General features: G+C 36.0%; 1 pseudogene; it reads left to right on the top strand.

Annotated features, from left to right (window-relative positions):
* The first annotated feature begins 20,410 nt into the window (after nucleotides 1-20,410).
* The window catches only part of LOC114053932, a 13,984-nt pseudogene continuing 6,963 nt past the window's right edge, over nucleotides 20,411-27,431 (top strand).

Raw genomic sequence — 27,431 nt, 5'->3', positions numbered from 1 at the left:
TAATATGAATGTGTAAGTAGAGCCTATATCAGATTGCATGCCATCTTGGGGAGGCAGGAGGAGAAAGGAGGGTAGAAAATTTAAAGCTCAAAATCTTATGGAAGTGAATGTTGAAAACTAAAAATAAATAAATAAATAATTTAAAAAAATAAAGAAATTGATTGCCATTCCCTACTTAGAAGCAATGGTAATATTGCTTGTTAATATTTCCAGAACAAAAGATAGAATGGGGCATTGTGGTGCAATGCACATGGTGCCAAAGCAAAAGGCAAGAAGATGGCCAGGGTGGATGGTTGGATGATATGTGAAACAGATATATTGGGTTATGTGACTTTGTGTTTACTTACTAGCCAATCAGGAAAACTCCAGTCCCTGGGGCTCCAAGCTATATTTACTGTCTTTAAATACAGTATTTTTTCCACTACATTAGTTGAATATCTAGCACATTAGCATAGATTATTTTCTGAGTTCACCATTACAACCCACTGCATCTCAAGGTGGTAAATAGCATAGAGGCTTGGGCATCCTGAGGGCATACACCAGACGAGCAGGACTGTTAAAAAGATGTAGGCAAAGGACTAAAATAAGGGAGAGTTACATCAAAACCACATAGTATAATTAGCAATGTTAGCTTGATGATTTTGACTAGGTATTATCCAGTGAGATGGTATTATGTCCTGAAGCATTTTCTAAAAATAATTTTCATTTGAGGTTTGCAAAGTGCCTTCCTTATAATAATGCTGGGAATTAGGTAGTATAAGTGTTATTATTATCCCCTTTATAGATGGGGAATTAACGTTCTTGAGAAGTTAAATAACTTGAACAAGGTTATAGAACTAGTAAATGCAAGAGTCAGGATGGAAATCCAAATCTCCTGAATAAACCCTATACATTATCTACTATGCATTATTGCTTTGCCTTGCATGAGGTGTAGACAGAGTGGACATCCATATCAACACACAGAGAAGTGAGAACATGCCCCAGGGGTTTGGTTGCCATCATTTTCAAGAGCAAAGGTAAGCAAATTGTTTATAATTATGGCATCCCCTGCTCAGCCATTGCTTGTCTGATCCTGGTCAATATTTCTGGGTCATTTTCTAGGAAGGATAAGCAGCCATGCACTCTCAGGCTGTGTGTATCAGACATGCTCTATGCATAAGTCAAATACTAGGAAAATGCCAAGAGTAACATCACAAATTTTCCCTTGGATTCAGTGATCGAGCAAAAGCACTTGACACCATCAACTGTCAGCAGCATGAACTGAAGAAACATTATCAGTGCACTCTGAAGCATATCTTCACACATTATGGAATAGCTTTGGGAAGCTGGGAAATAATGGGTGAAAAGGCCAAGTCATAAACCAGTACAGATTTTGCAAGTGGCAGTTACAGCCATGAGCTGAAGCAATCTCTTCCCAGCTCTCAGCATGGAAAGAACTGCTCACCCTGCAACAGCATGTCTTTTCTGCTGCACAGGGAGACCAAAATCATCAGCTGTGACACCTTTAAATTCACAGGAAGCATAGATGCTATATTTCCTGAAATGTAGATCAAAAATTTTATGTTTAAACTCAGGGCTGTTGTCATGATTTACAATGAAAGTTTAGACCTCAAATAAACATGAGAATTGAATATCCTGCACTACCCATCTCTAGCTCTGTCTGAATAACTTAATTACTGGCTCTTCCTGTAGAAGCTTAAATCTTCTGGCTACCCATTAGTGGTTTGATGGGAGCCATTCTATTAGCTGGATGTATAGTCTCTCATCCTTATTATATGATCCCCTTTCCCCCAATCCTCTATCCCTAGTATCTTCTCACATGATAGTGATCTGGATATTCAAAGATATATCGAAGGTGCGGTGTACAGTAGGAAAGATATTAACTATGATCTTTGACTAGAATGAGGCTTTGGGACATTCAATCATTTGGTAATAGCATGAGAAGCCTGGACTCATTTGTACTGTTTTGTTTAACTATTTTATCTTGGCAGTTAGCTAACAAGTAATCATCAGAGTTCTAGCCCTCAGGGATACTTTGACATCCTGGAAACCAGTGAATTTCACTCTTTATACATGCTTATTTAGTTCAGTCTTTATAATAGTATAATAATAGTCAATAATACTATTGATACTGATAATAATAATAACACACACATATAATATACATATATCATATATACCACATTTTCATTACACTTGGAGAGGCAGAGAGACAGACAGACAGACAGACACACACACACACACACACACACACACAGAGAGAGAGAGAGAGAGAGAGAGAGAGAGAGAGAGAGAGAGAGAGAACTTTAAGGTTTATAAAATATTTTCAACCATGGCAAAAATAGAACATTTTATACCATTGTTGTTCCCCTTTGTGCCTATATTTTATCTTACTCATCCCTTCCAACTATATATTTAATTATAAACTACTTGAATACATGGACTATTTTGTTTCCATTCTTTTACCTTCACTGACTGGTAAATAAATACTTGTAAATTGAATGGAATCCAACACAGCATCTCACTTGACGCTCTCAGTTCATGAGAATCACAAGCACTGGATGAGAAAAGTCTTCTCAATATCTTTTGAGAGAAAATGTGAAAATAAACATAAGAATTGAGTATATGTATATATATATATATATATACTTATACATATGTACATATATACACACATACATATAAATAAATATATATATAGAAATATATGTGTATACATACATACATACATACATACATATACATACATTGCTACTGCCATTTTCACAGTATTGAATATGGGAAAAAAGGTGTCAGGAAGTACTCTTAGGGACAGACAAAACAAAATAAGGTTCTCTTATTAGTCTATGCAAATAAATGGCTGAGGGAAAGATACAGCAGGCATCTATGGTTTTTTTGGACTTGTTTACACAAATGAAGTACTCAAAGATATATATCTTTTCCAAGATACAGAATAATCCACTTATGGCTGAAAGGGACTCACTCTTTCACTAGATGCAAAAGTAGTCTTAGTATGCTGTGCTCTCATACCTCCTTGTCTCTGTAAATTGGACCTTATTGCCTATAAATTCACTAACCCAGAAGGGATACATCCTTGTAAGTGAGAAATAAATGAAAGTTAAATTTTGAGAAAACTGGTAAAGAGAACTGGAAGCTGAGGGGAATAAGAACTTTAGTCACCTCTATTCATGCAACCATTTTGCATTTGCTGTGGAAGTTGTTTTTTTTTGTTTGTTTGTTTTTTGCTTTATGTCTGATCCAAATTGTTCTTTCATAGTTTTGGACTGGTTGTAACCATATAGATTATCAAAAATGTTCTACATTTTCCTTCATGAGTCTTTTCTCACCATAGGTTTCTTTCCCTCTCAAGTTTCTGAAGTGGAATTTTTTATTGATGTTGAATTATTTGTTTTGTTCTTTCACTGCTTGAACTCCTTTTATTACCTTTAGCTTTTGGCTTTCATTTTCAATTTTTGATTGAAGGTGCCTATATTTTATGTATATATGCTCATTTACCTCAGTCATTTGTCTATTATTTTTGATAGGCTTTTGCAGTTTCTGTTACATGTTTTTATTTTATTGCCTTTAATAGGACAATATAGCATTCAAGACATGCAGTGAAAATGCCATCTAAGTGATGATGTAACTTCCATTATCTTTCTTTAGTTGTTCAGTAGTCAGTCAATAAGTCAGTAAGCATTTGTTGAGCACTTACTATGATCCAGGCACTGTACTAACTGCTACTGGAGATAAATAAATGGCAGTAGCTTTCTCAAAACATTTCTGCTCTACCAGTGTTTGATGATTGTCCTTAAGAGTATTCCTTGATGATGATACCTTTCTTCCTGTGGTAAATACCATGATAAAGGTTGTAGCCTATACACATATTTAGTCCTTATTTTTTTAATATATTTTTAGTCAAGTATTGTAGGGGAAAGTGTTTGTTTATGACGGTCTAATTATTTGCCAATTTAAAAAAAAATTATGGAGCTTTAATTTATTTATATAGTGGTGAAGGACCCAACTGGAGTGCTATCTAGGAGACTGTTTTTTGAAGAAAGGGATTCTTTATGTTTTTTTTTTGTCTTTCTTGGAAGGTGTAAATAAGTACATCCAGACATTGCAAACAAATCCTCAACAGAATAACTAGTAAAGTGCAAAAACAAATATGTATGTGTGTATATATGTGTATATATATATATGTATGTATGTATATATATATCATTCAAAGTTCTTTGTGCTCCTCATATTATCCTGAACAACTTGTTCCATCTTTGGGGCTGAGTCCCAACCCAGAAAATGGTGAAAATAGTTTTGCTGCATCACTAGGTTGTTCCATCTTTAAAAGCCACAGTATTTATACCCCACATTTCCACTCCCTATTTAACAGCTGCACTTAGCATGATCACAGTGAACACTGCACATTGCTGATATTCCCCTTCTTTTCCTCTTGGTCTCCAATTCCACATAAAGAAGTGGTCATGATAGTGTTTAGGAAATAGCCTATTGCTCCTCTTGCAAAGCTTTGGATAGCTGGGACTCTTTTCCTTCTAGCATTGTAAGCTGTAGGTCTTTTTCTTGCATTGTTACATTGACCACTACCTCTTCTCCCTCCAGCAGCTTATCCTGTAATTCTTTCTCTGGTTCTTCCAACATGACTTTTTTTTTTGTTTCTGTTTCCTCCATTGGTTTAGACTCCATCCTCTATCAGCTTAGACTCTACGTTCTCCTTTTCTTTCATAATGTTCTTTCTTGCTTTTGATTCTTTCTTCCGCAGTTGACCCACTTCTTCCCCTTCTTTCATTTTGATCATTATTTTTATGTCCTGTAGCATTTTATTCTCTATTTCTCTCTTCCAATTTTGCCATTCTTGATTTTACATCCTCTAATAGCCTAGAACCAATGACTTCCATTTCTTCTTATGCCAACTTTTAAATATCCCAGCTTTATAAAAGCCTTTACAAAAAGGTTTTAAAATTTTTTTTTACAATGTTCCAATCTAGAGGTAGAGTTGAGATGGAGGTATAAAGGAAAGGAATTTCTTGAGCTTTCCCAAATTCCTTTCCAAACAACTTTAAAATAATACCTCACAACAAATTCTAGAGCAGCAGAACTAACACAGGGATGGGGTAAAATAATTTTCCAGCCCCAGATAGCTTATTGTTTACAACTATATTTCATTATAAAAAGTCAGTTACTTGTGCTTTCAGGCCTATGTCCCTCCTTGAAGTGATTGGGAATTTTTTCTTCTAAGATTTCATTAGAAGATGAGGCTGTTAGGACAGAAGATTTGCATTGGTGAATACCAGTGAATTACAGGATGAGGTCTAAGAATGTAGAGAAATGGAAAGTGAATTTGTTGGATGAGAGAATATTGATTAACATAGCCCAAAGGATTTAGAATTGGAAAGACTTTTGAAATCATCTAGTCCAAAGTTTCTTAAGCTTTTTATGTCATGGACCCCTTTAGCAATCTGGTGATGTTCATGGATCATTTGATATTTAAATTTTATGAATCCTCTAAATGCATAAAATGTAATATATGGGATTATAAAGGGAACTAGTGATATTGAAATATAGTTATCAATGAAAAAAAGTTCATGGACCCTGTTTTTCACTTTACAGATGAGCAAACTGAGGCTCAGAAAGGTAAAATGATATGCTTAAGAATACATAAGAATTAAATATTGTAACCAGGTTTTGAACCCAGGTCCTCTGACTCCAAATCAATTGCTCTTTATGTAATACTAGGCCAATATGGTATAGTGGTAAGAACACTGGGATTCAGGAGGCCTAGATTTTATCTCCAGTTTTGCTGCTAACTTGTTTAACTTTAGGCAATTGATTTTAGTCTAATTGATCTTCCATTTCACCTTTCTCTGGATACTTTTGGTAGCAGACACACTATCATCAGGCTGAGGTAAATATTCCATATAGTTAGTCTTCTGAGATTTGCCATGGTAGTTATCTGTTAAAAAAAAAATCCCCACTAATCTCAATACTTTTCAGCAAAACCTGCTCTTAAACTAAAGTTTAGGCCATAAATCAGTTTTCATTAATCTCTTTTGTCCTTCAATCTAATCTTTTTTTATCCACCTCACCACTACCTTTTCAACTTTTCTTATGGTTTTCAGTCTGAAATACACCCCATATTTCCACATATGCCTCTATTTTAATATAATATCACTCAGAGGATCTCTTTTGAATCTTAACAATTGATGAACTCACAGACAGAAATTTGCTTCTCCAACTAGGAGTAGTAGAAGTGCTTTGTATTAGGAGTAAATGATCACAGAATCCCTCAATGAACATGTTTGGAACTGCAGAGCAGGAACATGTCATGAAAAATGCTGGGTCACAATTTAACACTAAATCTGTCATCTGGTGCCATCAAATGAGACAATATATGAAAAGCTATATGCAAACCTTAAAGCATTAGATAAATGTGTGCTATCATCAGCATTTAATAATTACATTCCCTAAAATCTGTGGATATTTCAACATTTTTTTTCAAATTAAAATATCTTATTACTCATATTGTCTGTTGGGTCACCCACAATTCTGATTCTTTGATGACTGTGGTATTCCATTATTCAAAACATACAGTATCAACACAAGAATATTGGATTTCTAGTGGAAGATTCATGTTCACAGTTACACAGTTGACTAAAAGGTACAGAGAATATGAGATCCCACTGTGTTTATTGATTGTTGATTTGAATTGGTAGAGCAAAATACAGTCTTAAAAGTTTCCTTCTAAAAAGATATCACCCCTGTATGCATTGAGATAAGACAATTCTTGATAGGTTCAATGTAGAAGTAACCTTATTCAATGATCCTCTCATTATCTATATGAAGCAAGGAGTAGACCAAAGAACTATATGCTTAAAAAAAGGCATCCACAGCTAGGTGGTGTAATGGGTACAGCACTGGTCCTGAAGTCAGGAGAACCTGAGTTCAAATGTGGTCTCAGACACATAACACTCACTAACTGTGTGACTCTGGGCAAGTCACTTTACCCCAATTGCCTTACCAATAAAAAAACAGAGGAATCTACTTCCGTCATGGAAAATATCCTACAATGTCCAAAATGGAAAAGGGATTCTTTTCTTTTTTTTTTTTTGGTGAGGCAATTGGGGTTAAGTGACTTGCCCAGGGTCACATAGCTAGTGAGTGTCAAATTTCTGAGCCAGATTTGAACTCAAGTCTTCCTGACTCCAGGGCCAGTGCTCTATCCACTGTGCCACCTAGCTACCCCCAGAAGAGGGATTCTTTATAAATAGCCAGATCTTCCACATGTTCCTGTTTGGGCATCCTGATTGCATCAGGCCCTATAAGCTATGTGCTATCAGAGATTCTCAGCAATGAGATCCATGGCCGCTCCCAAGAAAGCACCTTATAAATAATAAGGGAAATATTGGAAGGACTAAACATAGCTGCTATTCAGACTTGACACGCAGCTGAATCTGCAGGTGGTGAAGTTGGTCCCTCAGTAGATGATCTTAGGAAGATACCCTTAATAGACATTGAATTGAATAAGCAGAAAAAAGAAGACTGAATTTCATTAGGGAAATGCTTCAGTGATTTCAACAATCCCAAACTATTCTGTGACACACTCATCTTTTTTAACACCAACATTCTTCTGTTGATGCTCTATGAATTATAATGAAAATGAATAAAATAGCATTAACTCTTCCTTAGAAGGGAATTACTGGAATATGCTAGATGATATGTGGGAAGTGTTCAAAAGCAAATATTATAAAAATTCAATGTATCAGTATCAGAATATTTGTTGTTGTTTGTCCTTTATTTTTGAAAAGACTAATGATATTATAGAGCAATGTCTTGACTCACATGTGAATTGGATTTAAGTGAGGCAGAGTTGCAGAAAAAGTCAACTTCACTCTCTTCCTGAGTCATCAAAGTCCATTAACAGTACAAAAGTCAAGACTACTGGCGATGACCTGGGATGCAGTGAATTACCTTGGCATTTTTGATGTGTGACCAAGTTTGAAGCACTCCATAGCACCTGTTTCAGCTGCCTTCAAGGCCGTTAGAAGAAATTGTTCCCACCCACTCATCCTTCTGGGGAAAGTCTTCACATGCTTGGGGTAGACATGCCCCTAACTCACAGATGGGTTTGAGACCTATTGATTACCTTCAATCTGGTTTAGCTCATTTGCCAAGGCAGTTTTACTGGGGTGGGGCCTTTGCTTATGCTACACCTTCTTGGAGCCATAGGTGAGAGTTGGGTGAAGGTGGACACCAAAGGTGCATAAGCAACACTGAAAAGGGTTCAGCAAGCCTTCACACCAGAGGTGCTTGTCCTCCCTGAGCACTCCATTGAATATTTATTGAGTATAGAAATACAAACTTCTCAGCAATGCAAGAATCTAAGACATCTCCAAGAGTCTCATGATGGAAAATGCTATCCACATCCAGAAAAAGAACTATGGAGTCCGAATGCAAATCAAAGCATACTATTTGCTCTTTTTTTTTCTTCTGTTTTGTTTTGTTTCTTCTTTCTTGTGGTTCCTCTTATTGGTTCTAATTCTTCTTTACAACATGATTAATGTGAAAATATGTTTAATAGGAATATATATGTAGAGCCTATATCATATTGCACACTGTCTTGGGGAGGGAGGCAGAGAAAATTTAAAAATCAAAAGCTTGTGGAAGTGAACGTTGAAATTGATTAATTAAAAAAAAAAGAAATACAACCTTATCATCTTAATACCAAATCACAGTGTTGATTTGCAAAGAGTCAAAAAGGGATTTCAATGAGCTTATAGTATGTTGAGGAGAGAGGATGATAGAAGAAATGTGTTGTTATGGAAAGAACACTGGAATTACAGTCAGAAGATCTCCATTTTAATTTTAGTTCTAATATTAGCTACCAATGTGACCTTCAGTAAGTTATCTCTTTTTTATGGATCTCCATGTTCTCATTTGTGAAATGAGAAGGTTGGGCTTCTTGACCTTTAAGATCCCATTCAACCTTTAATATATGATTCTAAGACTCTATTTTAGGGGACATAATCAACATGGATACTGCAAGAGTAAAGGACTCATTTATTAAAAGTGACTGAAAACTAGGGTATTTTTTGTCTATTTTAGGGTACATTTCACTTTTTCAGATTCTGTACTTTGATAGTGAACACAGCTGGTGGATCTGGGGACAGTATATGAGGTGAGGAGAATAATAATTAAAACAAATAAAGGAAGGGGAAGTCAAGTAGTCAGGATCAACTAAGATAAAATAAATTGTTTAAGCATCAGGGTAGACACTAGGGATGAAACCAATCATTGTTTTGTAAAATTATAAAAAATACATTTTATTTAGTAGTTTTCTTTATTAAATAACAAATTGTCCTTGTCATCCAGAAGATAAACATATCCATACATCCATCCATTCATCTGTCTACTCATCCATCCATACATCATACATATATGTACCATAAATATACAGTCATCTCCTAATTGTCTGAATCAATATAATAAAGAGGTCTATATAATAGAAAAAATGATACAAAGTTATTTTATAATAATAAAGTAACATACTTAGATGCAATTCACCTCATTTATCAATGCCCAGGGTCTTAATTGAAAATAATAAAGAAAGTGGCCTTGTGGATGTGCCAGAAAAAAATCACTTAAAAAAGGTATATTGCATAAGTTCATGGATAATCAAGAATTTTCCCTCTGTGAGGTTAAATGAAAAGTAAGAAGCGGGGCCAAGATTAAGGAGAAGCAAAAAGAGGAAAACAGAGGAAAGATGAAGATAATCTGGATTTGGAGTCAGAGGGTCTATGTTCAAAATCTTATGCTTCTGTGGTTTTAGGGGTTGTTCAGTCATTTCAGTGGTATCTGACTCTTCATGATCACATTTGAGGTTTTCTTGCCAGAGATATTAGAGTGTTTTGCCATTTTCTTCTCCAGCTCATTTTGCAGATGAAGAACTGAAGCAAACAGGGTTAAGTGACTTGCCCAGAGTGACACAGCTGGTGTCTGAGGCCAGATTTCAACTCAGGATGATGAGTCTTCCTGACTTCATGCTGGACGCTTAATGCACTGCACCACCTTGCTGTCCCTTATATTTCTACCTTATGTAAATTTGAGCAGATTCCTTAATCTTTCTTGGCTCTAGTTTCCTTATCTATGAAATCAATGGTTTAGACTAGCTCCAAATCTATGATCTTATGACCTTTTTCTTTCCTTACCTACATTTTGTGGGGTATGGGAAAAGTATACTTTTTTCTATGTCTGTGATCAGTTCTCACATGTCTCTGTTGAGCACTTCAAATGTTCCACAATTCATTATTGATCTACTGTGGCAGTTTTCTGAGGGTGACCTTCTCATACTTAGCCATTTAGGTAAAAGTGGAAAGAAGACTTGTTGTGGAATATGAAGATCTCAGTTCAAATCCCAGTTCTATCTGTCTGACCTTGGGCAAGTCACAACCTCTCTGGACATCAGGTTTCTTACCTGCAAAATGAAGGGGTGTAATTTGATGATTTCCAAGATTTCCTTCAGTTCTAAATCTATTACAAATCTAAATCTAAACCCCAGGCAAGCTGGTGCTCAGGCAAGAGATATGAAGCTCATCATTCAACTTCTACTTTAACCCTTTCCAGCTTGGCAGAGCAAGGCATGAGTCATGTTTCATGAGCAGACTTCCAGAATTGAGAATCTAGGTCACCTCTAAGCTGCAATGAGTCATCAGAGTGGGGCTGTAGTGGCAGAAATGACTAACACAATAAAGAAAATACTCAGCACCTATTTTTCCCCTGAATGGTATATTTAGTTGCCTTTGTTCCTTTCAGGTATTAATAGTGTATTTTTCTAAGTGCAGCAAATACCTTAACATGGAAAAAAAACAACACTGTATTTTAGAAGAATTAATCTTTAAACGAATTCTTGTTTAAACAAGAATTAATGTTTAAACAAAGTAGGAGGTGGATAATTTTTATTGTAGATTAAACATAAAAATATGATGTTTGTACTTTTTTTGAGAGTCAGTTGTTAAACATTTACCAGCACATCCCTGCTTGCAGGGAATACATTATTAAGATTCAGAGAAGTGGTCAGGGGAAAATGGCATGACCAAAAGATAAGAATGAACATCTTAGTTATTTGGTAGAGAACTGAACAATGTGAACCTCTTGTCCGTTCTATAAATAGAACATTTTAATAGTTCTTATGGTCAGGAAGGTACAAGATACAGGGATATTCTGAGAGAAACTTATTGGATCTAGCCAGCCACTTAACTTTCCGGATGACCTAATTTGTGTGGAGAGGTGACAGTGGCTTCCTTTCAGAGTTAATATTTCAAACATTCTAAAAAACAAAGCCTCAAAAACCCAACTTTCTGTTAACAGCAAGAGACAGGTCTTCAAGGCAGTGAGTTCAAGAGGAGGGATGTATTTCAAAGGAGTAATATTTTTTTTCTCTTTCATACCTTCAGATTGCTAGGTAGAGGCAAGAACATGAAAACTTAAAAGTCAGTCTTAAAAGTCACTTAAAAGAACACCTGGCAGGACAAAAAAAAAGAAGCTACTCAGTTGTACCTAGCCAAAATGAGGATCAGATACCTACATAAAACATTCATGTGTTGGGACACCAAGTCCTCTCCCATCTGTTGCTAAAAGGAAGAGGAAAGATGAAATACATAGCCGACATCTCCCTTGGAGGGAGCCAACTCTGGTTACTGCTCAGTGGCCAGATGGTTTCAATCTATTCACCTCTTCTACTTTTCATTTTCATTACAATTTAATTTTGTTATGTGAGGTGTGGTTCCCTCCCCTTCCTAATTATATCTAAATGGTTGCAAATATGATTACAGTTACTTAAATGGCTGAGGAGCAAAAGAAAGAGCCTTTGACCAGGAAGTGGGTGGTTTGGATGCTAGTTTCTGCTAGGCTACATAGCTGCCTCTGTGACCTTGGGAAGTGACTATCCTTCTCTAATGCTGACTCTTAACTTTCATACCCTTACCTGTAAAATAAAATGTTTGGGATAGATAACCTCTAATGGGCATTCTGGCTTTGATGACATAATAAGTTAATTTTGAAATAACTCATGATGAAAAATGCTATTGGTCTCTAGAGAGAGAGCTAATGAACTGTGAGTGTTGATTGCAGCATACTTTTTTTTTCACTTTATATTTCTTGCTTTTTATTGTTGCTGTTGTTTTTGCAACATGGCTAATACGGAAATATGTTTTGCAAGACTTCATATGTATAATTGATACTATATTGTTTGCCTTCTCAATGCATGGTTGAGAGGTGGGAGGGAAGAAGAGAATTTGGAACTCAAAAATTATGAAAATGAATGTTATTTTTTTAAGTGAAAAGGATAGAGTGAGCACAGGGAAGACACTGGTTAAGTTTGACAGGAGCCATCTAGCTGCAACTGTATTTGATTTTAGCCCTTTCTGCCACTGTGTTATGTTATATTGGGAATATTCACTTCTGTCCATATTAGTTCGGTTTTGTGGCTCAATCCACTCCAGAACAGTACACATCAGAATTAAGGGAGTAAGTGATCTTAGTAGGAGTGGATGAGGACACTTCCCCTGGAGTGGGACACATGCTGTAGACTAGGTGAGTGTTGATGAATGTTTAACAAATGGCTCTCCAGAAAGAAAAAAAAATATGGACACATGACACACTTTTAAGTTTAATCTGTATTAACCTTTTCTTCATCAACAATTAAACAAAAAAAAAAAAAACTTACCTGCATACATAAACTTACTTTTCCTCCCCTCCCAAGAGAATGAGAAAAATTTCAGGGAAGAAAAACAAATTCAAGACATTAAAACATTCTTTTTTATTAAAATAAAATCTATGGGTTGAAATGTATTTTAAATGAAAAAATAAGAAAATGTAACTCAGTGCTATCCCTAGCACATTTACCTCAGATGATCTCTAAATAATATTGTAAACATTTTATCCCTTTAAATTAGTTTTCAACCCATAGATTCCATTCTAGTGAAAAAACAAATTGAACTGCTGGAGAATTTTTCTCTCATTGAAATGGTTCAGGTGGGCTTAAGCTTTGGAGTTATTTAATTTTCAATTTTACCTTTTCCTCAGCTATTTTGTTTTGACTATTTTATTTATTGTTAGCACCTTTACCAGAAGTAGAATAGGTTAAGATAGTTAAACTCATATCAGTTAATTTTGCTACCTATTAATAGTTGCAGTAAAATTTGGAGTGGAATGTGGTTTAAATTAATGTATAGATTTATTTTGAGTTTATTTTAGGATCTTGGTTATTAATTAGCATAAATATTAAAGACTTGGCTTTTTTCCATATTTTCAATAACTCTGAAGGATTCATTAGCCATATCTAAGAGCAGACACCAAATTTAACTGCAATATGGCCAATCCAGGACTTTCAGCAATATGACCAAATCAATACTAATTGCTGTGGTTGAATTGATCCATGCCATGATTCTTGCTAATTTTTAAGACAAGCTAAATGTATCAGATTAGGCCCATCTGTCCACTACACTCACATAAACTGGCTATGGTGATTTTTTTTTCTCAACAGCTTTTTGTCCCTGTTTCTCTCATATAGATACTCGATCAATGCCCAATTTGATAGAAGATGTAACAGCAGGAAGGCTGGCTGAGGAAAAAAATAGAAAAAAAGGGAAAAAAATAAGAAAATGAAATCCTGGATTTATTGCTAGAAGTTGGCTCAACAAATATTTCTGGATGCTTCAAAAATATTTGTATTCTGATCTAAAAACATGTCTCTCCTTATTTATATATTCCCCTGGAATATGGGGCTAAAAATTAGAGGTAGCTTGACATAGTGGATAAAGTACCAGCTTTGGAGTCAGGAAGACCTGAGTTCTTCCTTACACATACTACTTGTGTGACCATGAAAAGTCAGTTGATGACTCAATGTCCCTAGAAAGCTTTCTGAGACTCCAATTTGCAGATATGTTGCCAATTTGTATCAATGGAGAAAGTTTCCATGCCAGGAGTTCCCTCCACACATGAGACTACAGGTATAGATGCTATTTACTTCAAATACTAGAAATTACATTTGAAAATACCAAAGAATTATGCTGTGATAAGCCTATTAAATAACAAGAGTTTGGGATAAAAGAGGCACAAACTGAGTGTTGTACCAGAGGAAAGATTCTGTGAGATTGGTAAGATTCTTCACAAAGGATTTATGGAAAGATGTAGTCAATGATTATATAAAAGGAAGGAGTATGGAGCAGTTTCAATTTATCCTGGGGAACAGAGTAGCACCATGAGGAAAACAAACATTCAATGAAATACTCAATTAAAGGAACACTAAGTGCTTTCTGTGTGCAGAGCACACAGTCCTAATCCAAGTCCAGTTAGGCTAAAGACTTTAAATATTTGAAGGCAGCTACCATGTTGCCCATAAACCTTCTCTTCTTCAGCCTAATAAAATGGATCAAAGTAGAGCAGATGATTTGCTACAATGGGCTAGTCTTTCTGTTTCAAGGTTCACTGATGCATGAACATTTTCTGCACAAGCATTTCATGTCCTCAATTTCTTCAACCAATTTTCATATAGTATGCTTTTGATTATTTTCCACTAGTCCAAATTCAGTTCATTAATATCCTCCCTAAAATGTGGTACCCAGAACTAAAATGTGTACCCCAGACCTACCTTGTCCATTGTAGAATGCAACAGAACTATCAATTCCCTTCTATAGGACTCTGTTTTTGTTGACAGAGATTAAAATGACATTAGTATTTTATTGCTGCCACACACTACTAACTCATACTGACCTTGTATTTATGGAAATTTTTAGATCTTTTTCATATAAATTAGTATCTATCCATATCTCCCACATGTTATGCTTCTATAGTTGATTTTTTAAAGTCCTTGTGTAGGACTTTACCTTTATACCTATTCTATTTTATCTGATTAAGTTCAGATCATTGTTAGAGCATGTTTATGTGTTTGGGGTTGTATCTTTCGTTCTTTCTTTCTTTCTTTCTTCCTTCCTTCCTTCCTTCCTTCCTTTCTTTTTCTTTCTTTTTTGGCTTTGGATTCTAAGTTAGTGAATACACCTTCAAGCTTGATGCCATTGACAAATTTGAAAAAAATATGATATTGATCCTTTCAGATCATTGAAATAAATGTTAAACATTATAGGGAAAAAGTCCCAAGGCTGTTAACTCTAAGTTGACTTTGATTTTTTTTTATTAAATATTCTCTGTGTCCAGTCACTCACCCAATTCTTAATGTACCTAATTATATTCTCATCCAGCCTGCATATATTCATCTTTCTCACAAGGATATCGGGAGAGAATTAATCAAATACTTTGCTAAAGATGAAGTATACTGTGCCCTCATATTGCCCTGGTAGAGAATTTGTGTGGTAAGTTTATGTGAGAGAGAGAGAGACACAGAGACAGACAGAGAGAGAGAGAGAGAGAGAGAGAGAGAGAGAGAGAGAGAGAGAGATTTGTCTTGCAAGAATTATTTTTGATTAACTGAAGTTGGCTCTTTGTGATTGTCATATCTCTTTCCAAGTGTTCACAAACAATCTTTTTAATAATGCATTTCAAAGTTTTGCTAGGAATCTAAGTTAACTCTATCAGTGAGTCTTCAGAATATTCTATGAACATTTCCAATGGAAATCTTTGATTATGGAAAATTCTGAGATGTATTTGGCTACTATAAAAGATGCTAAGGACTGCATCAATAAACATGTTAAGATGTATAGGAAGATTAGTTTATCTTAACAAGTCATCTTATTTTTTTACATGCCATGCAAAGAAGAAACTTGGAAGAAGAAGGGAGGAATTTTTTTTTGCTTGTATATAGGGATGGCCATTGACTGAGTCCATAGAGTCATAGACTTACATTATTTTTTTTTAAGTGGGAGAAGCTTGATCATTGCTTTGGATTTTCTGTTTCGTAGAGGAAACAGGTCTAACTTAGCTATATTTGCCTAATCCATTCAGGAACTCCAGGCACAGCTGTCCTTTCAGCATTGTATGACATTTTGTAAGATGCAAAAACTATATAAAGTCTTCCCCATGAAATGATGCATCCATCTTTATATTGGCATAGAGAGGCTCACAGGTGATGAGGGAAGAAGCACTAACCAGGATGCTTGGGATTGTGGGATATGGAATAGGAGAAAGATGAACAAAAACAAACACCTGCCCCACAAGACTGGCTGCATTTGTTATCTTGAACAAACACAGAGAGGATGGAGTTGCTCCAGTCTCTCTCTTCCCTACTGATTTGCTCATCTCTGAGCTATGGACAGTTTTACTCATAGGTAGTTCCAAATAACTTTTTTTTTCTTTTTTATACATCATCACATTCTTTCTCATTGTGTTGCTTATTTTAGATTTGAGCTCTTTCCCAACATTGCCTAGTTAAATGTCCTGTTGGCTTTGCTGTTTGATCAAATGCCTATTTCATATATCTTGTAAGACACAATAATCAAACAAAGCTAAATCCTAATTTCTGAATAATAGGCAACCAGATTTTTCAGTGGACACGTCAAAAGGATATTGGTGAGATAAATTTACTTGATATTTATTTGTGACTATCAAAAAACAGTAACTCAAGCCTTGGTGGAGTCAACAAATTTTCTTTGTGACTTTGGGCAAGTGAATAAGCCTCTCTGACCAGGTTCTTATTTGAAAAATAGGTATAGTAATACCTCGCTGGGTTATAAAGAAGATCATATGCGTTAATCTATGTGAAAATGCTCCATTGAGTTGCTGAAGCTCTTGCTGTTACTACTATGGAAATTAGTCTTAGGGCCTTAATCAACACTGTATTTATATTGAATTTTTATTCCCTGATAGCAATTTGTCTGAAAAAGATCTGGAATTTGTAGTGGGTTATAATCTCTATATGAGTCAATAGCATGATGTGCCATTGTCCTTTATTGAATGGATTGATTAATTGAATGAATGAAATAATTAACAGACATTATTAAGCACCTACGATATGCCACGCACTATACTAGACACTAGCTTCCAAAAACAGAGGAATAATAATTCTACCCCTTGTGGCCCTTGTCAGAACTCATCTGAAGTGTTGTACTCAGTCCTGGGTGTTACCATTGATGAAAGACATTGATAAGTTGAAGAGTATCTAAAAGAGGACACTAGTATAGTGAAAAGCTTGGAGTCTCCATATGAGATCATTTAAATGAAGTAGGAATGCCTAACCTGAAGAAGAGAAGACCCAAGGTAGACTATTATAGCTGGATTCAAGTATTTAAAGGGCTGTCATATAAATGAGGGATTAGACTTATCCTATTTGACCTTAAAAGGCATAAACAAGAACAAATGCAGGTGAAACACATTTAGGAAGAAGAACTTCCTAACAATGTGGCATGTTCTTCCTTGATAGGTAGTAAATTCCTCCCCTTTGAAGCTCTTCTAGATAAGGGTGGATAATCATTTTCTGGATATGTTATGGCACAGCTGGGTGGTGCTGTGGCTAAAGCGCCAGGCCTGGAATCAGGAAGACCTGAGTTCAAATCTGGCATCAGACATTTACTAGCTGTGCAATCCTGGCAAAGTCACTTAACCCTGCTTGCCTCAGTTTGCTCATCTGTAAAATGAGCTGGAGAAGGAAATGGCAAACCATTCCAGTACCTTTGCCAAGAAAACCCCAAATGGCAGATCCAAAGAGTTAGACATAACCAAAAAAAATGACTAAACAACAACAAAGATTTCTCATCTTTGCAATTCTTATAACTAAGGATGAATGAGCACTTTCTGGATACCTTATTATGTAGAATTTCTTTTGAGAACGGTTTGGACTCATTGGCCACTGAGGTTTCTTCTGATTCTCTCTTGTTGCTGTGATTCTATGATCAATCTACAATTGGTCAAGTAGTATTTATTAAGTGATCATCACTGATATATTGTTGGGGATACAATAATAAAGAATTTAACAATCTCTAATTACAAGGAGCTAACATTCTAATGGGGAATATAAGTAATCTTGTTCCCATTGTCTGTGGACATGTTGTTCCTTGGGATCATACAGTACATGGATGGATGGCCATTAGGGGTTTTGTATTCTTCAGACTATGCTGGGACCCTGAAATTCTGACACAGGAAATTTAAAGAATTCCTTATCAAGTGACAGTTTAGATTTATGAATGATCTTGTAACTGTCCCAAACAGAACCCTAAAACTTGAACTTTGGCCTCACTTTGATTTCACCTGGAAGAAGAAGCCCTTGAAACAATAGTACAACTGAAGGCATGACAGCAGGTTCCAGAGGCTAAATTCTGCCTTTTCTGTCTTTAGGGAGAGGGAGGGCTGGGAGGCACTAGAAGAGAAGGTCTTGCCACAAGAGGTGGCCCAGTAGGTGGGATGTATGAGGATTTCGACTCTGCCCGTTTTTGATTGGAAGGGGAAAGAGAAGAGAGCATAAAGTGATCTTATTCCACAGCACAACCTATTGTTACTGAAGTGTATATAAAACACACATAAAAAGAATAAAGACATTATCATTGAATATAAGGTACTTTGAGAAGAGACTAGGAAAAGTTGAATATAAGGTGACAGAAAAGGATTCACATAGAAGTTAGTACTTAGGCTACATTTTGAAATAAATGATTCAGGAATGACTGCACTTCTTTCTTTCAGGGGATTCCTGTTTACAGATTGTCATAGCTTTCTTCTTCATTTCTTAGTCATAACCAACAATTATTTATTTAGCATATATTTTGTGTAGGGTACTGTTTTGGGTACTGAGATACAAAGAAATAGATAACATAGTCACTGAATTTAAGAGGTTGGTTTGGAAGAGAAGATACAAACAGAAAGTATAGCAACAACAACAACAACAACTAACATTCATATAGTGCCCAATATGTGGCAGGAGCTGTGCCAAGTACTTTACAGTTATTATTCATTTGATCCTCACAACCCTGGGATGAATATGCTATAATTATCACCATTTTATAGCTGAGGCAAACAGAAGTTAAGTGACTTGCCCAGAACTGTCTGAGGCTTCATTTAAGCTTGTCTTCCTGACTCTAGATCCAGCACTCTATCCACTGGGACACCTTGCTGCCCCTAATAGCATAGTCTAACTGCCATTGAAAAGAATGTACAATAACTTCTAAAGATGCTCAAAGGTGAATGTGAACAGACTTGGAGGATTGAGGGGGAGCTTTGGATTGGAACTGAAACTTCAGCTGGGTTTTAAAGGATGGATAAGATGCAGGCAAGTGAAGAAGAGGGGAGTAGGGCTCTTCCAAATAGTGAACATAAACAAAGAAGAGAGGTGGAAATATAGATGGATTGTTTGGGGAATAATGTGCAAACCAATTCTGCTGAAATTCACATCAGGGAGTAATGGAAGATGAGGCTGGAAATGCAGATAAGGGTGTGGCTAGAAGGGGGGAAACTTTGGAGCAGTTGAAGGTACTTTTGCAGTGTCAATTTATTCTTGTGGGAAATCAAAGGGGAAAATAGAATTGAAAGACACATGAAAGTGATAAGATCTGTGCACAGGTTTTCAGGGTTGGCGGTTTCTCTTTTCCTTAGACTGCCCCTGAGATTTTCTTTTTGACATGCAGAACATGGAAACAAAAGTGAATACTTACACACTACTTCTCTTTATTCATTCCATGGTACCGTGAAACAAAGCTGTTACTCCTCAAATAAGATATTGTATCTCTTACTTCCATTCCCTTGCGATCTTGTGCCCCGGGTCTGGAAAGCATTCTCTCCTCAATTTTTCTTTTTGATTTCTTCAAAACTCAGCTGAATTGACAACCCCTATTATATATGAGACTTTCTGTGATTTCCCTTCTAGCTGTTAATGCTCCTCCCTCTTATCTTTATATTTATTCATATTGGTAAAATATGAGCTTACTGCAGGCATTTATGGTTTCATTTAGTTATTTTTTATTCTCCAGTGCCTACCACAATCCCTGGAATACATTAGGTGCTTGACAAACTTTTGATTGGATGATTGATAGATGTTAGAGTTCTCTCCCTGCTTAGAGTCAATCAATTAATGAATTAATTAATAAGCATTTATTAAGTGTCTATTATGTACCAGGCACTGTGCTAACCATTAGGGATAGGAAAAGAACCTAAAGACAGACCCTGACATTAAGGACTTTACAATCTAATACAATCTAATCAATCTTTTTCTTGAATAGAATATAAGCAACTCAAAGACAGAGACTGTTTCTTATTTTGTCTTTTTTATTATCCTCAATATCTAGAACAGGTCAGGCCTGGGGCAGAGAAGATGCTTGATACAAGACTGTCAAAATAAAAGAATAACCAAATGGGGTTCAGTTGAAGTTGGATAGTATCAGTTTTTACTGTGTTGACAGTGGATTCTATCAGTGAGTTGCTGTGCCTTTTTATAGGAATAACCAGGGCTGCCCCAGGGGCAGGAATGGAGAAACTGAATGTGATGGATGTTAGTCCGGGGATTAGCATGAGCAATGTGAGGAGGCAAATGGATTACAGAAAGATTAGCAATAATATGACCGACCCTGGGCCTAGGATAGGTAGGTGAAGGTAAGTGGATTACAGATTTTTAAAGCAACTCTTTCATGCCCAGGACTCTGCAATCTCACATTTTAATATGCTAAAAGGAATGAGTCAATTTATGAGTAAAACTCATTCATGTATGCTGGTTGACTGATTTGCTGTGACATTAAATCATACAAATATGGTTGATTTATTTGTTTTCTTAACCATTTTTAAAGGACTCTCCTATTTTTTAAACTTTCTTGTGAAAAAAAAATAAGAAATACAGTCAAGAAGAAAAAATACATAATTATGATGGAATTTTTCTTTTATTTTCAGAAATGTTCCTGTACTCTCTGGGTGACAGCACCCAGTGGGAAAGGAAGACATTTCTTTCTGCTTCTTTCCCATGGTTCTTTTCTCCCCAAGTTCTATGTGGGTTTTGAGTCTTTAGCTGTATGTTGAGAAAATATAGGAACTGAAACACATCTTTTCCAGAATCATAGCATCTTGGAATTGGAAGGCATTGCAATGACTATCTAGTCCAACTCCTAACATGGCTGAGAAAGCCTTCCACAATGTAGCCAATAAGAAGCAACGAACTTTTGAAGGAAAGCCTTTTATCTTTTCTATATGTTCTAATAAAATGATCGAACCTATTTGATAAGAACTCTTCTTACAAATATAGTTTTAGTTTCCTATGAAAAAATCCTTTAAATTAGTTATAAACATAAAATTCACTTCTAAAAAAGATGATATTTTTAAGAACACATGCAGTATTTTCTACAAGATGGAAAATAATCAATGGTAATTGTTCATTCTGCAGAGAATAAATTAATCTTTACCTTTAGCTTAAATAAAACTAAGAAAATGTTTTAAATGTTGATACAAAGCCCAGCAGCACAAATAATTTTAATTGGAATTAAGTGGCTGAGTACCCTTTAAACTCAAAACTTCTAATTCCTGAAAAGATTTACAAATTCAAGACTTACTATCAAATAATTCTGGTTTACATTTTAAAATATCCTTGAAAGTTGTTAAAACAATGAACCTCATGAATTAAACTGTGAAGATGATTTTATAGGAAAGTGACTGTAAATATATATGCTATCTCTATGATAGCTAGATTGAATATCATATTCTGCCATCCTTTATTTCTGACTTCACAGGGGGCTAAAGTGGTTTCCAGAAATTAAATGAAACTGCTGTGAAACGTGATTTAAAAGAGATTGAGAGAAACTAAGTAGATATTAAAACATGTTACCATAACAGCTTTAGTTTTATTTTTCAATCACATTGTTAAAAAATATAAAATAAAACAAAGAGAGTGTGTGAGAGAGAGAGAGAGAGAGAAAGTATAACAACAAATGAAGAGAATCTCGTTCAGAATTGAAATCTAGGGATTAGCATTGCAGCTAGACCTAGGTTTTGCTAAAGGAAGCCATTAGCTGCAGACTTTGGAATCCTATTGCCTGACAGAGTAAAGATGAAATGACAAATATATATGGATAAATTGATGGCTTGATAGCTTTATTTCATACAGGAAACAAGTGGCCAGAAATAGACTCTAATTTGAGAGCAGGAGAGAAGTATTTTGTTTTGTTGTTTTTGTCCCTGCTGTCGACAGCCAGCTCTAACCAATCTGGATTGTACAGATTGCCTGAAAATTCTTAAGGACACACTACACACACACACACACACACACACACACACACGCACGCATGCATGCACACACACACTCACTCACATACACACACCTCAAAAGGAATGAAGCACCTAGACCAAGCACATAGAATTTTTATCTTTGGTTGGTCCAAAAATACAAAGAAAGTAATAGAAGTTGAATCTGATAACATGTCAAGATACAAGTTTTATTGTAGAGAAATTCAAATATAACACATGCAACATAAAACACAAAGCTTAAAGAGCAGAAATAACCATATATCATGTCTACATTTGATAAATATACCACTTTGAGTAACTAGGTATCTCTAAGAATGGAAGATGTAAATTTGTATTAAAAAAAATCTATGTTTATTTTCTGTTACTCCATTCATCCTGATGATAGTAATTTGACAGATGGACAGGCCAATACAAAAAAAAAAGACCTCTTTGGACTTTGGCCATCAGTTTGGGTTTGCTTTCCAAATCCAGGATGGCATAGAAAACAAGGTTTTACAATGAACTGAGAAATTTAAAGGTAAGAAAAGATGAAACAATAAATTAATCAGTAAGCATTTATTAATTGATTAGTCAGCAAGGTGATTTCATGAATACAGCCTTGTTAGAACTGGAGTTAGAAAGATTACAGAGTGTTATTAGCTGGGTGAGTCTGCTCAAGTCATTTTGACCTCTTCGAACTTCAGTTTCCTTATCTATAAAATAAGAAATTAGATTCAATAAGGTCCCTTCCAGCTCTAAATCTATGAAGCCACATAGCACCTACTCTGTGCCAAACAGTGAAACATCAAAACAGTGAAAAATGTTTCCTCTGATGGGAAAAGGTAAAATAGGAAATGGTAATAATAGCAACTTCTCCCAAAGTTTGTTGTGAGGATAGAATGAAATAATATTTGTAAAGTGCTTTGCAAATCTTAAAGTGCTATGTAAATAGTATTGTTGTTATTTGTTTCTTGTTACCTTTTGTAGTCAGAGATTAGATCCTTGAAGCCAGAATCTGGATACATTCCTTTAATTCAACAAGTATTTACAAAGGATCTGTGCCATGTTCCATGAACACAAAGTCCCTGTTGTGAGGAGTAAACTTAAAATGCATACAAAGTAATAATAACAAAAAAATAAAGAATACTAACAGATTGAGGCATTAGGAAAGATTTGTGTAGGAGGTGGCCTCTGAGTTATATTTTGAAAGCAGATAGGGATTCTAAGGGGAAGTAGTAAGGAAAAAGTTAAACTCTAGGATAAAAGACAGCTTTTGCAAAAACAGGTGGGCAGAAAATGGAACTTCATGTATGGGACTGTGGTAAAAGCATCATCTATGATTTGCTACTCATCTTGTTGGGACTCAGAGATGGAGGTCCCCTGTGCATCTAGAAATGCATCATTCACAGACTAAGAGCATGGGAAAGTGACTGCTACCTAGGCTGGGTTTTCCTTAAACGTAATGAAATTCTTTGGCACTGAATTGATCCATAGAACTTTGACATAACACTTTCTAATTCCATAAGGTATAAAAGGCCAGTGCTTGGTGCTAGTTGGACTTCCCCTTTGAAATGAGTTAAAAGGGTCTTCTGACTAGGTCTGTCATCATGTCAGATGTGGAGGTTCAGGGAATGAAGAGGATATCTATGCCCAATGAAACCAACTATGTCTTTCCTGGATATCCTTTCCAAGCTCTTGGTTAGTAAACTTCCTTCTCTTCAATGTTATATGATCTTTCAGTGTCTGATTTGGTTTTCGTCTCAATTCTGAATGACTAGAGAGCCCTGAGTGAGTCCTGCCCAGATCAAGGAGGCAAAGCAAGTAAACAATCTTGACTGGAATAGAGAACGTGTGAAAAGAAATAGTGTGGTATGAGTGGAAATATAGGTGGCAGCTAGGTTGTGGAGGGTTTCATGTCCCAGGCAGAGAATTTTGTATTTTACTGTACATGCAGTAGGGAGCTACTATATAATAATGACCTGATCAAATCTGTATTTTAGAAATATAAATATGCAGGAGTAGTGCTACTGTATCCCACCTCCTGTATTTACAAGAGCACAACTTGGACATGTTATAAACTCCCTGATTCTCAGTTTCCTCATCCTTCAACTAGGGATTAAAATACTTGCACTCTTTATCTCAAACAGTTTTTATGGAAAAAATTGTTATGTCAACTGGGAAAAATCAGCTGTAAATGTAAATAAATGTTAAAACTATTGTCATTAGACTGATGTTCATGCAGATGACATTGCTCTACATATAGGGGATACTCAAAATATTTCTATATTTTGCAACAATTCTCAACCAATTGAGGTGGAAGGGAAATGTCTTGCATTATGTGACAGGAACAGAAGTACTCTCCCTGTGGGGCCATTGCTGTAGTGGTTAAGGAAGCTATTTATAGTTTCATGGGTCCACCAGTGACTCAAGACATTTAGCTGTCTTTGGAAGACAGTGTATGTTTATTTGCTTTGCGGTTAGCAATAAAACAAAAAAAAAAAAATACCAAGCAAACAGAAAACAAAATAGGTGAAAGGTGGGTGATAGCAATGAAGATAAAAGAGGGATTTCTTTCTGAAGGAAAGGAGAAGAAAGAAAAAAAGACATAGTACAAAGGAAGAGGAGGAGAGTATTGAAAACATCAGCCTAAATATGGCATACAGAATAACACCAAAGTCTAATGATCAGGGAATATGATGATATAGCTAATTTAATACTGGCCTTGAAAAAAAGTGAATGCAAATTTTAAAATGAGAATAACAAAGATAGAAGGAAAGAAAGATAAAATTTTGGATTTTTATTAGCAAGGCTTTAAGTCTGATGACCTCAGTTCAAGTTCTGTCTATTACACTTGATGTGTGACCTTGGGTTAATCATTTAATTTCTCTAGGCCTCAGTTTCCTCATCTATAATATGAAGGGGTTGGACTGGATGGTCTCTAAGGTTTCTTCAACTCTAAATCTGTGATGTGTATAAATTTAAATCTTATGACATATATAAAGGGAAGTACTCTATCCACAAGAGTGCTTGTTTTTATATTGACAAAAGTTTTCTGCAATAATTACTGGAGATGCTATATCTAGCTAAGCCACGGTTGTTGTTATTTGTCCTTCATTTTCAAAGAGGGTCAATGAAAAAAAGGACCAATCACAGGGTGATATCTTAACTTGAGCATGAATTGGATTTAAGTGAGGCAGAATTGCACAAAATCATCAGCCTCTCTCTCTCTTCCAGAATCGTTGAAGTCCACTGATGTCTGACTAAGCTCTAAACATACCACAGAGCCTGCTTCAACCACCTTCATGGCCATTGGACCAAATTGTTCTCATCTGCCCATTTCACTGGGGACAGTCTTCACATGCTTGGAGTAGATGTCCCCTTAACTCACTTGCAGACCCATCAGTTACCTTCAACCTGGTTTAGCCTGTCTACTGAGTTGGTTTAGTGGTATGTGGCCACAGTGCATGCTACAGGTTCTCAGAGCCGCAGGTGGGAGTTCAGTGACAGGTCTTCAATAGTTGTGATGGTTGCCGAGCAGGCAGGGGCTAAAGCACCAGAAGCAGCATGTTGCCAAGTCTCATCTCCACAAGCATCACTTCTCTGAATGATGGATCTATCTGAAAGTCTGGCATGAAGGAATCCTACAAGGCAATGCTATTCCCAGGGCTCTTGGGTTTGGAGATATAGGCTTGAGAAATTGTATAGGTGTAGGCATAATCTATCTCCTTAAGTCCTTTTGCAAATTTTGGGTGGGATCTGCCTGAGTCCTACTTCCTCCAGGCTTTCTTTTTTTTAATGCTTAAGTCAGGGTTCTGTATAGGGATATGAATACATATAATTTGTTAACTAGGCATGGCTTAGTTTCCATTCAAACAAAATTCAAATCTTTTCCTCAGCTGCATGAACCAAAAGGATCACTGATACACATGCAGTGTACCACTGATGTATATCACTTTGACTCTATCCATCACTTTCTTTTCAATATTCCCTTCTCTGTAGGCTTTGGGGACTCTACTCTTTTCATTGAAGTTAGCAATAGAATAAAAAAGAAAGAAAATGTCAAGTAAATAGAAGAGCAAAATAAAAAGGTGAAGGTGGATAGTAGAAATGAAGACAAAATGGGGATTTCTCTTTAGAGAAAAAAAAGTACAACTGTTTTCCTCTTACCAATTTGATTGTTCCTTCACAGATTCCTTTGCTAGATCTTCATCTCAGCCATGGGTGTCCCTCAGGGTTTTATCCTTGGCCCTCTTCTACTTCTATACTACTTCACTTGGTGATATCATCAGTTCCCATGGATTTAATTACCATCTCTGGACTGATGACTCTCAGCTGATCTCTATTCTGGCACCTTCAACTGCTTATTACACAGCTTAAACTGGATGTCCTGTAGGTATTTGAAACATGTCCAAACCTGTTTCATGTCCTCAACATGTCCAAAATTGAAATGATTTTTTTTCCTCTCAAACACTCCCCTCTTTCAAATTTTCCTATTTCTGTCAAGGGTACCAACATCCCCTCAGGTCTGCAGGCTTACAATCTAGATGACTTCTCACTATGTCTCATCCCCTTCCCCCACAAATCCAATCAGTTACCAAGACCAGTCAATTTCACCTTTGTTATATCTCTTGAATATTTCTCTTCCCTCTTCTGATACTGCCACCACTCTGGTGAAGGCACTCATCTCTGCTTGCCTATACAATTACAAGGGTCTACTGGTTAGTCTGCCTGCTATAAGTCTCTCTTCACTTGATTCAAACCTCTGTTCAGCTGCTATAGGGATTTTAAAGTTCGGGTCCAACCATGTCTCCCTCACTCAATGCACCTTAGAGGCTCCCTATTACCTTTAGGATCATATACAAAATTCTATTTTTGATATTCTAAACCCTTCATAACCTTCATAAATCCTTCACAAACCCCCTTTACAAGATTCTTCTTATACCTCCTCATATACTTTTCAATCAAGTGACCCTGGTATTCTTGCTCTTCACTGAACAAGAACTCTATCATCTCTCTGCTCCAAACATTTTCACTGGCTACCCCATATGCCTGGAATGTTCTCCCTCCGCATCTCTTTTTCCTGTCTTCCTTTAAGTCCCAGCTAAAATCATGTATTCTCTCTTTTGATTATTCCCTATTTATCCATTCTATAGCTTGTTTATAAATAGTTCTTTGCATCTTGTTTCCCCTATTAAGTTGTGGGCTCCTTGAGAGCAGGGACTGTTTTTTGCCTTTTCTTTTCTTTTCTTCCTTCCTTCCTTCCTTCTTCTTCTTCTTCTTCT

Source organism: Vombatus ursinus, unplaced genomic scaffold (genome assembly GCF_900497805.2).
Source record: "Vombatus ursinus unplaced genomic scaffold, bare-nosed wombat genome assembly UNPS02014812.1, whole genome shotgun sequence".
Taxonomy (NCBI): Eukaryota; Metazoa; Chordata; class Mammalia; order Diprotodontia; family Vombatidae; genus Vombatus; species Vombatus ursinus.
This window is presented reverse-complemented; position numbering and strand designations above follow the sequence as displayed.